The sequence below is a fragment of the Numenius arquata genome, chromosome 2 (genome assembly GCF_964106895.1).
Source record: "Numenius arquata chromosome 2, bNumArq3.hap1.1, whole genome shotgun sequence".
Lineage (NCBI taxonomy): Eukaryota > Metazoa > Chordata > Aves > Charadriiformes > Scolopacidae > Numenius > Numenius arquata.
Window position 1 is genome coordinate 67,337,136 of NC_133577.1, and position 18,415 is coordinate 67,355,550.

At 39.0% G+C, this 18,415-nt stretch overlaps 1 protein-coding gene across 3 annotated transcripts in view; it reads left to right on the forward strand.

The window, feature by feature from the left end:
• Positions 1 to 18,415, forward strand: part of FGD4 (FYVE, RhoGEF and PH domain containing 4) — a 114,548-nt gene that overhangs the window by 22,662 nt on the left and 73,471 nt on the right. Inside the window, exon 1 of one of the 3 annotated variants that reach the window (XM_074168093.1) lies at positions 3,420 to 3,673. The exons of the other annotated variants lie outside the window; for them this stretch is intronic. The gene's annotated coding sequence lies outside the window, so the exon portion shown is untranslated. Of the gene's footprint in view, positions 1 to 3,419; positions 3,674 to 18,415 lie in introns of those variants that run through there. 3 annotated transcript variants of the gene reach the window in all.

Below are 18,415 nucleotides of genomic sequence, written 5' to 3' on the forward strand. Positions count from 1 at the left end.
GTAAATTTTACAGAAGCCAGAGGCATAGGGGGAGGAGAGGGAGTTCAGTTTTGGTTTTGGAAATCCAAAGAACAAAGCACAGTTGACAGATATACTTATCATCATTGTTTCTAGAGGAAGTGTTTTCTGTCACCCATAAAAAAAATAAATCGTTTTCACCTTCTTAAGCTGCTGTTTGTGTGTCTAAAGTAACTGGGACAAACCAAACCACCTACATTCAGAAAATTGTAACAATATCGGCTTGTGCCAATCCTATACTTGCTTCTTTTGTAAACTTCTTTTGTAAATCAAATGGGAACTTCAAAATTCTTAGTAATAAGCACTTATTACTTCTGTCTTAACTTTGAGATACTTAAACAGAATATTTCTGGATTCTATTAGTCGGGTATATGACCCCAGCGCCTGCAATGATGGTAGGTAAAACTCAGGTAAAACTGTGAATGCTACAGTTGTTAACTGAAGTTTGCAGCCATAACGTGCTTTAAGATGGAAAAAGGGAGGGAAAGGAAAAATGCAAGTTCTTTCCATGCACAGTGTAGGTTTTAAGCAGGTTGAACATGAAGGGTCCTGCATTGCATTGGAGTCGGTGCTCTCTACAATCTGCTCAGCAAGGCCTTCGCATGAGGCTTGAGCATTGATTTTTTTGCCATACTTCTTCCACCCTTTCTCCTATAGGCTGTGGAGCAAGAAGTGTGGGAGGTCATAGTGCAAGTAGGATATAACACATATATGTCTGTGTGTGTTTGTGTATGTGAAGAAGATTGCTGATACTCATACAGGCATGCAGCAAGGGAAACGAGCGTGTTGAGTTAGAGCAGATTGGAAAACCAGATAAAAGAGACCAGAAAAAGGTTATGTGTGAGGAGATAGGCTGTCCACCTCCTTACCTACTCCACTTACCCTCTCAGTTGTCCTTTCTGTATAGAATGAGTTTTCTCTTTTGAAGTTTGTTTTGAAAGCGAACATATATGTATGTTCTGCTTTGAATTCAGCAGCTAAACATGCTTGAGAACTAAACGAGCTCTCACATTCTCGTCTTTCTAGCTGATCTACACACAATGGGAAGGAAATAGTCCAAGCTTGTTTGGTTTTCAGATTTACAGCTCAATACCTTTCAGTTTACATACTGTCGCTGAGCCCTTCCCCAGGCTGTTGTGGAAGGCGTGAAGGCAGCCAGCCTGCTCCTTCTGTGCAGCCCATGGGCCTCCGATCCAACCAGTGGCATCCTTTCCGGAAAGGTCAGTCTACTAAGGTGGTTCTGTCATGAGTTCTTTTTCTCTTTTTTTTTTTTTTTTTTTCTTCTTTCGTTCTGATTTCTTTAATGATGCGGTTCAGGGCTTGCCAGACATTACTTTGTATGAAGGCACTGGCTGGCTTAAAAGTTACTGTTTCCTCCTGCCCTCCCAAGACTTTTGGAAGTTCTTTCGTCTGTGTTGTCTGCCATAGTTCATGAAGCCCTAGCCCTGTACCCTTTTCCCTACTGCCATGTTACGTGATCTTCTTGTGAATTTTTGTCCTTGGCTTTAGGATCCTGACATTGCCTAGAAATAGCTCATGGTCATTTTTTTTGCATCAGCATGCACTGTAAACATGACATTTGTGGAGCAGAAAGACTGTGGTACACAGCGCTGTAACTGCAGTGCAAATCAGTTCTGATGAAATACAGTCTTACTGTAGTGGAGGTTCCCAGGGATCACTGAGGTATCTCAGAGAACAGCTCATTCCTTTCTGAAACTTGACTTGTGTCCAGTTTAAAAAAAAAAAAAAAAAAAAGTAAATGTTTCTCTACAATACTTGATCTCCCTGTAATAGTCAAAATGAAACTAGTGAGCCAATGTCAGTGTGTGCAATTAGGTTTATTTTTAAAGCTTCCTTCTTTGTCTTGAATGTATTCCAGATAAGTATAATCATCATACCTCTGGAGCTCCATGCAGCGAGTGTCTGATAGGTAACTCTAAACTTGATAAATTTTCTTGAAACCCTTACTCCTCTTGACACTTGAACTTCTAAGTATCATTGTTGTATATGAATGTGTACCAGAGGAAAGGATTGGCTAAGAAACGCATCTTTTGTTAAGAAGGTGTTTTTAAACTGACTTGTACAGTGTGAATGTTAATTTTATTATTTGTTTTTTAAAATTGCTCTTAAATGTAGTCAAGCCACTTTGTACTTACAAGTTCTGTCTTTAGTTTTTCTCTCTCTTGTGTCCTTAGATAAGATTCTTGAGGCTGAAGTAGGATTTTGAGGTTCCTGTTCTGTGGGCCAGTTTGTTCCATAAATAGAGAAGTAAATGGCTGGCTGGCTGCTTTTTCAGCAGGAAGTGTGTACTGCCTCAGAGATTTGTCTGACTGTCGCTGAAACTAACAGCCATACTGATCACTCTGAAACAGCAGCAAAATACAATAACCATGACTGAATTGCTTCTGTTGTGATAATGGTGGAGGGGAATGCTATTAAATAATGAACTGTTGGGTAGCAGTAGAATTCTGCCCTCTTTTAGTATAATATTTGTGGTTTCTACTGGCTTCCACTTCTTTTCATGCTTGTTACATATATATTTAAGCTTTTACAACAATACCTGATGATAGTCATCTAGTCTTCTGCCAAATAATCACCTTCAGAGTGGAGTAGCTCCCCACACATGTTGGGTACTGGTCACCCTTATAACTAGAAAGGAACAAAATTACACATGCGTCTTCCCTCAAACCTGGTAAATTTTATGTCATTCAGTTGCTTCCGATTCAAGAGAATGGGTAGCAGAACTTCTGGCTAAAAGTTTATAGGCTGGAATAAATGTTTCCTGGTTGTCTTGAGTGGTTAAAATAAGTGTCAGCTGGTTCTGGGGGTGTTAAAGGACATAACAGCATGCTTGTGGATCTGGGTTTCTTCATGCACCTGTCTTTGATATGCTTTTTCCAGCTGATGCCATATGTTATATATTTGAAACCTAAATGCAGATGTTATATAAGGAATTGCCTTTTTTTTGTTGACTTGGGCACCTTTATATCACTTCCCCCTTAATCTGTTTGAGGGGGTTCCTGTTAAGCTCTCAGAAATAGCACACAGGTGATTTGATCACCCTTCACATCACTTTTGATATCAATGCTATGCTATACAGAAACATTTTTCTGTTAAAAAAAAATAATCTGAAAAAAGTCATACTTTATTGTTTAGTTGCAAGCACACTGTTATGTGGGGAAAACCTTGATACTTTTTTTTTTTGGTTATTTTTAAACTAGATGTAACTCTTAAGTCCTAAAATAATTGGAAGTATGCTCATCAACGCTTCTCTAAAAAAATCTCGAGAGCGCATTACTGAGAGTCATGTACGTGAATAATCTTAAAATACTGAGAGAAATTTAATATCTGCTGTCTTCCCAGAAGCACCATGCATCACCCAGTAAAAATAGATTTGTGATGATATAGTAGTAGCAACGTTCTCAGTCTAGAAGTTGTTCCCTTTGGAGTGGGATGTACAGAACTGAATTCAGATGGGCACATGGGAGACTGGCAACTCTGCGGGTAGGGATGAGAGCAGAAGAAAAGCAACATTGGTTGCATTTTTGGAATAGCTGTTTTGATGCTGAACCTGGGAAATCGTGAGATGACTTTTAACCAAATCCCTGGTATTCCGGAAATTCACTCTTTTCTCCATGGAATTTCTCCTTACAAGGTCAGTACTTAAACTCCCTAGTGGCATTTTTTAAATATACTTTTAGAACAGCTAACTCTTGAAACTTGGCAGAGACAAGCAGCTGCAGCCCTAAAATGATCCTTGGCACTTGACTACTGCTTTCCCCAGCTGGCAAGTTTTCCTATTGTTTTCCTCTTCCCTTTTGTGTCAGGCAGTTGATGATATTTGTTTGTCCTGTAATGGGAAAGCAGTTTCTTCCATCCCATATTAGAACAAAGTCTGATTTGATTCCTGGGTCACTTTTATTTTCCTCTCTCATGTAGTTACTTAAAAATACCACGGGTGCCATCCAGGACTGTCTTCCTTTTTCTTGTTTTATAAATATCTGCACAGCCTCAAGTAATTCATGATTGTTTCCTCCTTGTATGTTCATAGTCAGTGGGATTATTAATGCTATGGTTACCCAAACAGAAGTCTGCACAGAGAATTAAGGAATATGTTGAGGACAAAAAAAAAAAAGTCATTGTAAAACCAGAGAATTTGAATTTAGCTTTCTTAGGGTCAGTCAGTATTTTACCAACAGACTTGTTCTCTTTTGTCATGGAGTTTTTGACATTTTAAATTATCCTTTTAGGTTATAAAATAGTAATTCCTTCACTGATTCCTGTTTGGATGAGTGTTTCCCAGGTTTTGTCTTGGATAGCTTTCTGTTGTCTTGATTCAAAGCATCTCTGAGACAAATACAGATTTTTTTTGTAAACTGTGCACTTGAATGTGCAGAAGGGACAGTGGTGTGGTGAGCTCTCTTCTTTGAAAAGGGTTAACGTGTCCTGTGCTCCATTCTATCTCAGAAGGTAAAGTCACCTTCCTGAATTGAAGGGTTTATTAAACTAATTTTTACATGTTTTCTGTGGTATGGTCTTGATAATCTATAATCTCTTGTCTAATCTTAATCTCTCTATTGCCCCAGAGAACTCCTGTAAATTATTCCTCTCTATCTTAAATAAACTATTTAGGAATTAATAGTTAGACATAAGTAAAAATTCTATATGAGTGAAAAAGCATTGAAATTTTTTTTTCCTGAGGTATGAGCTCCATTGTTTTACAGGATTTTTTAGCACCTGTGAGTATTGTTAGTTTCCAAATTGATGACACATGTGGTGTTCCAGGGAATTTGCTTAAGATTTCAGCTAAGATCCAAGGTAGGATGTGCTTCATCCATGGATATTGTCTGCAAACCTGTTTTCTGTGAATAATGATAAATTGATATTGTTATTATTTCTGCTTTCCTGCTTCTTCCTAATCCCAACCCCCCCCCTTTGAATAAAAGCCAAAGAATCCAAACCTAACATGTTACTCGCATATTTAGTATGTCCATTTATTTTTATACAAATAGTTGTGCCATGCCTACATACACTAAAATGTAAAAATTCTTTCCCTTCTATGGAGTTACTGAACTCTTAAAGCTTTTGAAAAGACCTTCTGGGAAAGAAACCCACCAAAATGGTTTGCAAAGTTCTTCATGGCTCTTTCTGGTTCATGTTTTCTTTCTGTCACGTACACAAACAGTTCAGGGCAGAGAAAAACTTCAAGCACTTGAAGCTTGGTGGATAAAGAAGGATAATGACTAACAGTTACTGATGACGTTCTTGTGGTACTTTATTATCAGAGTACAGCCATCTGCAGAGTGTTAAATTGTGGTATTTGAGCTTGGAGGAGGAGCCACCTCACCCCATTGTACTTAGGTTTTTGGAATGTTGCCCTTTTGGTAGGGACAAGATGGTCAGACAGTGATTCTGGGGACGGCTCTGGCTCCCAGAGCAATTTTGGTAGCCCGCCGGGGGACACTGGTCAATTGATAGGCCAGCTAAATTATAGTTATTGCCTGAAAGACAGGGAAAGGAGAGGAATTCCTTTTTCCTGGGTTAATACCAGGGTTAATACTGTTCCATATTGTCATTAAGTACCTGGACTATGGAAAGAAGGGCATCTTCAGCAAGTTTGTGGATGATACTAAATGGGGTGGAGAACAGTTGATATGGGTAGGGTAGGGATGCTTTTCAGAGGGACGTCAGGCTGGAAAAACTATTTGAGAGAGAGCCTCATGTAGTTCATCATGGGCAACTGAAAGTTTTAGTATCTGGGCTGGAAAATCTCTATGCAATAGTACAGGCTGGTGGCTGGAGAGCAGTGCTGCAGAAAAGGACATGGGAAGCTGATGAAGAAGTGGAATGTGAGTCGGCAGTGTGCCCTTGTGGTGAAACAGGACCAACTGCAGCAGGTCAAGGACAGCGAGTTTTTCAGTGACTGTTCTGGAGCTGCCAAACCACATCTGGAGTATTGTGCCCAGTTCTGGGCTTCCTGGATGCTGATGAAGTGGAGCAAGTCCAGTTGACTAAGGTGATCAGGTGTGATACATATGACATAACATCCTGACAGTACAGGGCTTGTCCAGAAGAGACATCTACAGAGTAACTTATTACTACTAGCTGTCACCAACGAGGGGGAATGAAGATGACAGTGACAGACTCTCTGCAGAGAACCACACAATGTCAGCACAAGAGGCAACAGATGCAACTGCAACAAAGGAAATTCCAACTATACATCGGGGAAGAAAAAATTGGCATCAGGATGGTCAAACACTGGGAGAGGTGCCCAGAGGGCCTGTGAGATCTCCATCCTTGGAGGCACTTGCAGCTCAAATGCCAAGACCTAGAGCAACTTGATCTCAGCTGGCCCTACTCTGAGCAGGGCATTGGACCAGGTGACCTTAGGGGTTCCTTCAAAACTAGGCTACTGTCTGAACTGAGGTAGCGGAAAGAGTGGCTTGAACCCGATGGGGTCTGACAGCATATGTTGGATTGGCTATTGTGATCTACAGGTGTAGATGTAACATGTAAGAGTGTAGATGCCTGAATGCTTAGCTGGAAATATAAATGTCCCAAAGCATACAGAAGTTTTCCTTCTCTTTTCTTTCTTTCTTACTTCATTCAATGATATGCACTAACACTTAGGACAGTAATGGTCTTAGAGCTGTAGGACAATTTGAATATGTATTGTGGGAGGGGCCGCACAGAAGAAGCTCTTACTGAGACAGTCTTTGTCATCATCTGCTGTTTTATCTAAGACAGGTAAAGTAGTTGTGTTTGCCTCCTACAGAAACGAAGGAAGCACAAACTTCTGCATCTTGGATAACAAAAGAAAGCATGCACAGTGTTGTGGTCATGGTTTGTGCTCTCTCTAGTCCAGCACCTTAGCTGCAGGATTTTTTTTTTCTTGTGGAAGATTTTATTCCCCCTCCTCTGCTTTCCACACCATCATTTTGTAAGAAAGGTATTCAATTATGTACTCACTGAATATATCATGTAATATATAGTATTATATCTTGAGACATCTTCCTTGGTCTTTTGGTTACTCTGATCATCTGTCCTGAAGGAACTATAGACTTAATATAAAATTTCTTCTTGAACGGTCATTTTTCCTTCTAGGTGTCCAGGTACATAATAGAATGCTAGATAAGATAATCATATGCACTAGGATCCAGATCTTGCAAAAGCAGGCTCATCAAATGGGAGCAGAAATACAAGCCTGTTATAACTGAGTATTTAGTGGCTTGTTTTTTGAATTGATTGCCTAACTTCAGCCATCTGGTTTGAAAATCTTTTATGAGAATATCATCATACAGACAAACAGTTTCAGCTCTAGAAGAGGTAAGAAGTAATCATTTCTACCTCCCTCACCTCCAGTCAGTCATGGTGGTTGATGGAAAGGCTCAACAATCTATTCTAACAAATGCCTAGGACGTATTGCAGTACCATAAATATGTTTGAGTCCTGTACAGTAAAGATCAAAGAAATCCTTGGAAAAGGCAAAGCTGACCTGTGTTTTTTGTGGTTTGTAAACACTTTTTTTATTATTATTTTTAAAGGTGTGAGAGTAGAACGCAGAGCTCTTCTGACTGCAATATGTCTTTCCATGTGCAACTAATTTCAAAGTAATGATGAGGATATCCTAAACCATAAAAAGATTATGAAGCAGCTAAAGAATAAGTAGCAATGTTTGCACTGTAAAACTGTGAGTCAGAGTCATGGGTGTATGGGGCCATGGACTTGGCAAAATGCAGGGCAGCTGTTCAGAATCTGCAGTAAAGGGGGAGGAAACCAAATGAAAGTGGGTGGTGGTGGTTTTTTTTTTTTTTTTAAAATTTTAAGGGCGTTGGTCACCTAAACACTTCTGTATTAATAAGAAATTAAAAAATAGTCCAGTATGTATTTGCTGAATAGTAATGTAGATAGCATGCAGGTTTAGGAATGAAGTAATCTTAAAGAGGTTTTGCGTTTGTTTAGCTCTGTGAACTATTTCCAGTTTATTTGGCTCTTGCTGCATGAAAAAGTCTTCTGCTCTGCCACTGCTGTGAATATAATTTACCATTTTAATTCAGAGGGACATGTACGGAACGTACAAGTGTAAGGACAACTGGATGTTGGCAACCTGATGTGTGATTTGAACATGATTAATAATAGCTCTGCAGGGCCTGGCTTGTTTATAGACCATCCAACTAAACACCACCCCCACCCCCTTCTCTGAAATGGAAACAAACTTCTGTGCATATGTGCAGTCAGTGTTCTCTAGCAGCTCTTCTTTTCCTTTAGCTTGCTTTCTTGCAAACTTGTGAGCCAAATAATGGACTGGATGAGCTTCAGTTTTTGTTACAAAAATTATCTGTTTCAAGTAGTTTGCCTTTTTTTTTTTCTTCTTATTGGCTATTCTACTGAAATTTGATGTTGAGGCAGTGATAAAATTCTGCAGAGCCACTGTTTCCAGAATACCTGATGCTTTGTCCCTTAGCCCGTGACATAGTATATGAGCAACAAAATCTAAAAAGTGAGTACTCATTCATCTTGGTTGTCTATTAAAAAAAAAAGCTAACTGAACATAATCAAACATGGCTATTGTTTTGTCAGTCCCCTGGAAATGGAATAGATTGTGGTGTGAACACGGAAAAATTCCTCTGAACACACATAATATTTTTGCTAATTTTGGGTTAGCAGTCTTAATATAGGTCCTTGGCAGACTTTATTTTTTCAATATTCAGTGAAGGTATATACTGTCAAGTAGGGAAGGGGAAGGGAAAAATAGGAAGAATGTTTGCCATCATGTTCTGTACTCATGTAGGCTTCCTGCGTATCCCGAAAGAACTCTTCAGATCTTCCTGGTCTCAAATCTAAACAACATAATCCCTCAAATCTCCAGAGAGATTGCTGAGGAAGACAGTAAGGCTTCTTGTGGTTTACAGTGTCCTCATAGTCTAAATAACTGTGACTAGAGTCTCTTTCATCTATTTCTTCAGTGTTTCCTGAGCTCTTGGTGACAACAAAATGGTTGAATTTTCTTTTTAATATAAAATGTTGAGCAGTGTCTCCCTGCATTCAATAAGCAACATAGGTGTTTCTAGCTGCCAGCGCCTGCTTTAGAGGGAGGTGGTAAATCTACAGGACGTGTATTGTGTTCAGAGGAATACACTCGTGGTCAGTTTGGCAGTCTTCCACTGCTTGTGTGCTGTGTTGAGTGAGCTGAAGTATTTATATCCATTTTTAGCATCCCTTTTGGTAAATCACAAATGTAGATGCCTTTGGTTTGACAACTGAGTGTCTTAAATTTGGATGTGCTAACTTCTCTGACTGGAGAAGTGGATGCATTTTGGAGATTATTTGTTTTGGATCGCGTAGGACTGAGTTAAAAATCTCTTCTGGGGTGCACTGTCTCTGTTCTGTAGCTTCCAGGTATGGATGTCATAACTTATTAAAGTCTCTACTTGTTATGGAATAGAGGGTCTGATTAATAGCTGAATCTGAAACGTGTTAGACACAGAATTTGCTATGACGTGACCCATCATAATATAGGATTACTTTAAAATTAGATTACAATTTACTGAAGCAATAGAAATAGACTATTTGAAGAGACAAAACCAAATCACTGTCTTACAGTGCAGCCTTAGTTATTTGTCATAAAAGGCTTAATGTAAGTTTAAATAAAATAAATAAATGGCAGCATAATATTTGATACAGTGCTACTGTATTCTAGGTAATTGTGGTCCAGATGAGTAAATTTGCTTTGTAGACTGTCAGATGCAGGTGTCTTCCTGTTGATGACAGCAATCACTCCTAATGGTTATAGTGCTGAAATCAAATGTGACTCTGCAAAATGAAAAGCAGAATTTTTTTCATTCATTTTTGTTCAGCTATCACTTCCTTCTGTAACCTGAAATTGCAGGAAGAAAGGGTGTGAAAATCCAGTGTGTCTGCTCCTAAAGTTGCTGGAGGTTGGTAGAAGTAGCACGACCAAAAAGGTCATTATAATTCATATTGAGCTTTCAAATACTACCTTCAGGGCTTGAAGGAAAGGGTGAGGAGGGTTTCTGGGTGAGATAGTGGACAGCATTAGAGATGGTGATGTTTAAACTCCATTTTCTCTGGGAATCCTGAGGATCTTAGTGTATTTCTAGAACTGTCTTATTGATCATTAAATGACAGTTATCTAAAATCTAAATTTTCACTCTTCATGAAACGTGTGGTAGATACGTGCTCCACAGTTTTAGTTCCTAGTGCCTCTTTTAAAAAAAAAAAAAAAAAAATCAATTTGAGGAGGGGGTATTCCAGTGGGTGTCACTGGAGTCTTCCTAGTACAGCTGTTTGTAAAAGGCACTGTTTTGCATGTATGGGGCAATTCATCTTGACTTTGCAAGCATTTATCCATTTGTTTTTCTGCTTTGCATTGTGATTGTATCTTACTATCGTGGAAGTCAACAAAAGTCTTCAGTAATTTTTCAGACTAAAAGAACACAAAAAAAACCCCCAACCCCCCCAAAGAATATCTTTTATTTGCCTAATTTGTCACTTTTTTATGATTTCGAACTTTTCCCAATATGAGGTCTGCAAAATGCTTTCATGTGGCATTTCAGATTTGCTATAATTATTCTTCTGTTGCCAGCAGTTGGGACTTCTAATATATTCTAATATATATTCTAATAACTTCTAATATATTGAGAGATAATGATACTACCTGTTTTTTCAAGTAATCCCCTTCTACAGCTGATGCCTGAAAGTTATGCTTATAAAGGGATTCACGCATTACAACTTCAAAGGAAGTCTGAAAGAGGCAGTTAGTTACACACAGTGGTTTGCATGACATCGCTTACACCTCATGTCTTCAGAAATCTGTTGAAATAGGCTTTTTTTTTCCCCCTGCATGTCATGTACCTAAAATGAGCAGTGGTGTATTTAATAGATTTCTGTAGAAGCTGCATGGAGGCGGTAGTGTGACCGATGAGTATCTGGCTGTCTAGAAAACTTTCTAAAGAAAGCTGCTGGCATTATGTCTGCCTGATGCCATAGGATTTGGTCATAAGGGTTCGTTATCGTGGTGTGCTGGAAAATGTAAAGTCTTTTATTCTGCCTGAAAACTCTCTAGTACCACTTCAGTAATAGTGCAATAGTCAATGCAGAAAAGAGTCAGAAATTTTTGCCAGTGACTGCTTACATTTTTCAATGCTGAATTTTGCATGGCTCAAATATGTAGCAGTAGGCGGCTTGGAGGCCTTCTGCTGAAGTTTGGTATAAAGACCACAAAGATGAGAAGCAAAAATGGAAGAGCACCACATGCTAATTGTAAGATTGTTGTGTTTACAAGTTTCCTAGTACTGGAGGTTAATAAATAGCTCACTACTAGACAGCTTAATACTATAAAAAGAGTAGTGAGACTACAAGTGGAAGCAACTTACACCAATTCTTTCTCTGAATTTATTCATATGTTCCTAGTTCTTCACAAACTAAAGCACAGAACTGCTTTTCTACATTAAATGACAGCCATTCTGCATTGCCACAGCTGCCCATTATTTTCTTAAGTGAGGGTTCTTAAAAGGTCTTAAAGATGTGACTGGAATATAGCTTATATAATGTGGAATAGAACATAGCTATAGAATTCTCTTGATTGATGGCACTGAGTCAAGTGAAGATCCTTGACCTGGAAGGATTTTATTTCTTTTTAAAGAAACATTTTCTTTGACCTAAATGCCCACTCGCACAATCTGCTGTTAGTATGTGTTGAAATATTTCTTGTTGCTTATTTCCTGAGCTATGTCAGTAAGTGATGAAATTCAGAACTTCCTTTTTCATGTAATGAGTTGATAATGTTCATTCTATGCCCGGTTTAAGGACCGTCTCCTAGATGGGTAGAGTTACTTGCACAAAACCGTTGGAATGTAAGGATTTCTGCTTGCAGTAATGACATTCCTATATAAGGCATGGGTAGCTGTAAGTAGACTTTTTTTTTTCCTATTTTTTTAATAGTTTACTGTTTTTGAAGTAAATTTATGGCCTGTGTGAGAGTCTCAGAAATATTTGAAAATTAAAGATATACATAGTTTTCTCATCCTGGCTTGAAGCTGGTATACTTATAGATCTCTTTTAAAGAATTAGAAGACAGCAGGAGTCAAGTTAGTTCTCTAGTAGCCTGAGATCAACTTGTCTATGCAGAAGTCTAGATCTAGTTTTTCTGCTAATATCAACAAGAAGGCATGTTTCTTGCTGTCATTGAGGAAGGAGAAGTGTCCAAGTGCTGTTGGACTGAACTGTATTCTCATTGCTTGGATGAGCAGCAGCAGCAGAACACAAATGTGTTGATCCAAGACAGCTATCCCTGCAATGAGAAGTTGAATCTTGTGACTTTCCTCAACACACGATGGATTTGTGTTCAAATTTGAACTTATTTTCTGACACTTTCCTAACTTTTCCTTCCTATTTTTCTGTCACGTGCATTCTGAGAATAGTGATGATCTTCAAGACTATGGATGGGAGGGAAGCGGTGCATGTCACTGCAGCCCACCCACATTATTAGCTAGCAGTGCATCGCCAATGTTCTATTTTCTTGAAAGTGAAGTTTACATAATACTTATATCTACTAGTGTGCCTGTATTCTAGCTATTTAAAATGTAAGTACAGGCAGACTGGATGGAGAGTAAATCACTGTAGTGTATATATACACATTTGCACTATATTGTATTACTTGAGGGACACAGAAATGCTGTTAAATATTCATCTCTGTACTGCATGGTGTTGACTCAGTGAGCTCACCAGTGGAATAGCAAAGGCAATCAAAACTTCAAAAGTGTTTCTAAATTTTAGTTTTGGTGAGTGTGATCAGTTTGTTAGTTCTGCTTTGTATGTATATATGTCAGTCATTACTCATTTCTCAGGATGTGTAGGAGTCCTTCTTTGCAGGTATGTCTTGATTTATGCTGTTTGTTTTTTTTCCTTTTCCTTATGTGTTGTAAGTACTTCTGCAATTAAAGACAAAATATGAAAAGTCTAGATTGTTCAAGGTATTGAAGTGACCCATGTGCTAATATCCTTCCCTGGCCCCTTGTAGCGAAAGAATAAAGTCCTTGAAAAATCTGGCTCCCCCTTTCTTGCATTGTATGTTAATAATAATAATAATACAAGCCTCCATGATATTCTTACTGCAAGCAAAATGCTGTACAGTAATAGGCTATACTGGGCCTATTACTTACGTTGAAAATAATCCGAAGAAGAGAGAACCTGTGATTTGTGCTGTATGCCTCTAATGCGGTCTATCTGTCACGGGTCCACCCAGAAGCCTTAACTGTGACCAAAATCCCCAGTACTCATCAGACTTTTATCAATTGTCTCTGCCAAAACCTTCATTTTTTGCAGTTGTGAAACTGGTTGCTCATCCCTGTGGGAGGAGGGAGACTGCAAAGAGAATTTTGAGCCACTGAAATACATACAAAATAAAAACAAGAATATTTGGGGTGACTCCAGTGGAACACATAGTTACTGTTGGCTTGAGTGGTACTGTAAAGTTGAATTGTAAAAAAAAAAATAAAATAGTGAACTCACTTGTGTGAGCTGGCATGGGAGGTAGGTGGAATTTGTAGCTTTTGTTGGTGTGGCCTTGGCAGCTACCAGTAAATCCTGGGATACTGCCTTTCTTTCCGCTTGACGGTGGAGCTGTTGGCTGTGGGCATGGTTGGGGCATGCTCCACAACTGCCCGATCACACTCGACCCTGGTTTCTTTAGGCAGCTTACTGCTGGCTGATCTCTCAGCCTGCTGAAGGAGCTTCAGGCTAGGGAAAAGCAAGGTGTTTTGTAAAATTAATCTGTTGCTTGGTCAGAAAACTGCTACAGACTGCTCAGAAAAGTATTTGTGTTGGATCTAATGCAGGTGTTTCCAGATCTTAGAAATCTGTGGTAAAGAGGTGCCTGCCAAGTTTGGAGAGGAGCTGAAATCAAATCAATGTGAATGTGTCTGCTAAATGCTTTTAAGATTTTTTTTTTTTTTTTTTTTTTTCTGGATTCTTTGCCACTAATAGGTTAGACACCTGCAATGGGCTAAAGCTCAAGGATGCTGATGTAATATTTACAGCTCAAATACCACAGCTCCTGCTGTACCTCAGATTACCTCTATGAAGCATACATTAAAGTTCTGGAGTTATAACAACTTTTTTTCTTCCCAAGTTTACTTAATGAAGTACAGGAACTTCCTGTATCTGCATGGAGGAGACTAGCACACTGAATACCCATAGCATCTTGAATTATTTTATGGTAGCATGGGTTCTTGTAATTTCCTTACTCTCCTACTATGCGTGGTTTTTACTGAAGGATACTTTATAGAGGAGGGAATGTACAGGCTGTTCTTCCAGTGACACTGTTTCTGTCTTTGTTTACAAGTTCTGGCGGGAGTTGTCCAAGCCAGGGTAGGAGAGCCATCCTGTGATTCCCAGCCAGACTTCTCAGAAACTCTTTACTGAAGCCTGAAGAGAAAGGAAAGCCCCATGGCCACAGTTCCCACCCATGTGCTACTCTGATGTCTGTTCTGCTTTCATTGGGATCTTAACTGGTAAATAAAGAGCAGAGGGCAGAGCCCCTGGGGTTAGGCTGTCCCCCAGAACTGGATTTACTCTTGCATTGCTCAGAACCACGTCCAAAGAGCTGTCTGTGATCTCCCTTTGAGCCTTGTGTGTCTGAGCTTTGGCTGGCTCGGCTGTCAGATGCTGAATGTCAAACCTAGGAGGCTGCTGCTTTTCCATGGAAACGCTCTGTGTGATTGCAGAAATAATCAGGCGTGTCTGGTGGTTGCTGTGCCCTATTGTTGGGCCCTTCCAGGCACTGAACTGAATTGTCCTACCTTGACAAACTGAGTTTTTAGCTAAAATCCAGCTCTGCTTTTGTCATCCCTCTTGCTCTTTTTTTTTTTTTTTTTTTTTTTTTTTGAAGGCAGATGGATTGAAAAGCGTTAGTGTCACAGCTTATTCCGCTGTTGGGATGTAAATAGATGTTGGCTCTCCCTGTCTCTCTGTTCACATACATCTTGCAAAAGCAGCTCCAGACCTCTTGCTTCTGGGTAGGTGCTGCCAATATAAGCTGTCTGGTGCCTTGTATGCGCAAAGCCTGAGCTGCAGTATCCTGTTCAGGGGGGCTGTGCTGTCTCGTACAATCTCCTTAACAACTATTCCATGCACTGCATTTTACTATTGACATAAAAATAATTCAACGTTTACAAAAAATCCTGTTAACTAACTGTTTGTGATCAGCAATTTCCAAGAGGGTTTTCTTTACTAGAGAAAAGAGTTCTACTCTAAGGCCTTTGGATTGATGGATTTTTTAAAAAATTACATTTTACATAATTTACTTTCCCTAATACTTTAAAATTATATTAGTTATTGTGTCTGAGTGACTCTAGATATGCTTTGTTGTTGGCTTTAAGGAAAAAACAATGTTATTTTCGACAGGTGTTACGAACTTGGAGGCACCACTGATACAGCTCAGTAAAATATTTGGAAACTAGAGTAATTGCAGGTTATGGAATAAGTGTTTCAGTGTATTGGGGCAGTGCTGTTCCTGATCTGAAAATAACTATCTTTGAAGACATAACAGTAGAAGTCTTGATTTTTCATATTCTGTAAGGAATTTAATTTCATAACTTGAAAGTTTTTCTAAAAGGGCTGCCCATGAAGGAAGGATAGCTTTCAGGCTTGTACACCAAATAGGTCACTAAGATGGTCTAGTTTGAGGTCTGTCCATGTTTCTTTCTTGTCATTTAATGACAGTTGCCAAAAATAAACATCTACAGAAACAGCTGTTGTAACATTGGAGGAATGATTGCTGCAGTGGATGGAGACAGTCCGTGTCATTGAACAGGTAAGAAGGAGATAGCTATTCTTCCTGCTGCGAATCCCACTTTTGTAGGCAGTACCAGTTTGGAAGGGAAAAGTTTATCACTCAAAACGTTGACATCACTTAATCAAACAGTGGCAGTAAGAACAAGAGCAAAATAGATGCTGCTCCTTTTCCCACGCCCGGCAAGCATGTGCTCCCAGCCTATAGGGGCACCATGAAGAAGAAGAAACTCCATAGTCTTGTTTTTTGTGATGTTGAGGAAGCAGATACTAATGTAAAACCGGGGGGCCTGAAAACACTTGTGATGTAAGGGGAGTGCAACTCACCCAGGCGTGAGGTCTCCATTTGCATTATATCTGTGGAGGTGCTGCTGGGGCAGCACTTGCTGTCTGCAGGGTTTTAATTCATTGCTTTCCTTCTGGAAAGAACAGTGGTTTTTAATTTAGGAAGACAGCCAATTGAGATAAGACTGGGACAGCATCTCTGTCATACAGGTGGATCTTAAAGGACCAGTGTGGAAGCCTTACCCCTTATGTGCTTTATCAAAAAAAAAAAGTTAAATCTTGGAATTCTGGACAAGTAAGAGGAAATTTTGCAAGTTTCAGCCCTTACAACTCCTTACAGAAAATTTTTTGTACTCTTAAAAATTTATACATCCTGTTTCCCTTTAAGTGAACTTCCTCAGTGCCTGCTGGTATCAAGTTGAAAGAAATACATACATATTATGTTGAAGCTGCTTTCTTTTCAGAAACAAAGGTGATATTATAATAGAGCAGATCAATGGCCTGTTGTATGGCTTTATCTCTGGCAGTAACATACAGTTGGTACAACTTGTCAGGAATTACAAGCAGAAGCCTAAAAGCACATGTGAGAAATGGGCAAAAGTTGGGTCACATGCATGTGTCGGTTACTTAGACACTGTGGTTGCCTTTATAAATAAAGCTTGCAAATCTTATGCAGAGAATTGAGACTAATTTCTATCAATGTGACTTATTCTAAACTCACATAACTTGGTTTGGGTGAACAGATTTCAAGTGGTCATCACAAAAAAAAAAAAAAATCTATCAAATTTGAAAAAGATATATTTCTAAAGTCCAGTTTGAGTCCCTATCAACTTGTGTAAAATACCAAAGGCTTGGTTTATCAGATAGCAGCTGGGACTGGAAAAAGCTGAAGCACATGGTGTCATTGTTATAAAAGACAATCTCTTCAATGGAATCAATTCAGGAGACAGGTTGTCAATATGTTGTTTATTTTTCATTAATATCTTCCAGCTAAAAACAATTAATTCCTAAACTCCTGTCTGGCTCAGGCTGGGCCAGAGAATAAGGGGAGTTGGCTAAGTTTTCTTTCCGTTGTCCAGCCTGCTTCAACAGCATTTTGGATGTGTTGTTGTTCTCTCTCCTTTTCAAGTAGTTTGAATAAAATGTTTGTCACATATACACAGGATACTTGTTTAGTGTTGCTCATGTAACTTACCTATTGCTTCTGCCAAAATTTGTAGCACATCTTATTGCCCCTTTGTGTGATGGCTACTCCATGTAGTTTATTCTGATTTTTGCATTGTATCTGTGTAAAATCAGATTTAAGAATTAAAGAAATACATGCATATTATATTGAAGCTGAAATGGATTCTGACTGGTGTTGCCCTTTATTCTGCTAGCAATCCTCCTATAATGAGTACGGCTAGAACTTGTTCAAAAGCAGATGGTCTAAAGGTTTTTGTCAGTGTCTGCAACAGGTTTTCCAATGCCAAAATTGCTTATAATATTTAGTAAACAACATATTTAATTTTTTTATACAAAGTTAGAATTAACATAAATCTAGAAAATCACTTTGTGTGAGGCCTTTTTCATGAAGGGGAAAAAAAAAACAACAAAGACTGAAGCTGACCTTGAATCCCTGTAATTTTGAAGTCGGTCTGTTTGCCAAGAATTATAGTTGCTACAGTTTTTTCCAGAAATTCATAAATACATAAAATCTGGTAGCATATTAAAACTAATTTCTGAGCCATGGTCTTTATTTTTAAGAGGTAAAACAAGAAATACAATCGGTGTGTTTCATAACGCTTAAACACTGAAAAGTTTTTTGTTATTGACTGGCAAGTTAAATAGGAAATTGGCTTCCTTCCTTACATTATTTTACCCTTGTTGCTGATGGATGATTAGGTTTGGTGTCTGTGGTTGCTTAAGAAATTTTTGGTGATGTAAAGATTACTTATTTAGAGGAGGGAAATGGTTTAAATCAGTGGCATGAGTCAGAATGATCTACTAGCCGTGGAGGGGAAGTTGGCAGACCTGGGTTTGGTCCCATGCCTGTCCCTGGAACCCACAGCGCCCTCGTGAGCTGTGAGAGTCCCCTCCAAAGTCTGGGTCCTCTTCAGCTGCCATGCTTTTCACGGCGGGGACTCTTCTACGGTTTGTGGGTTGTCAAGCCCTGCCAGCAGTGATCTGAGGGGCTTCCAGTGTTAATGCACTAGCAGTTTAATAGTGGTGTCTTTCACCAATGTAAGAAAAACTTCGTTTTCTTTCACAGCAAGCACAGTTAACTTCCTTATGCAGGGAGGACGAGGGAAAGTGAAAA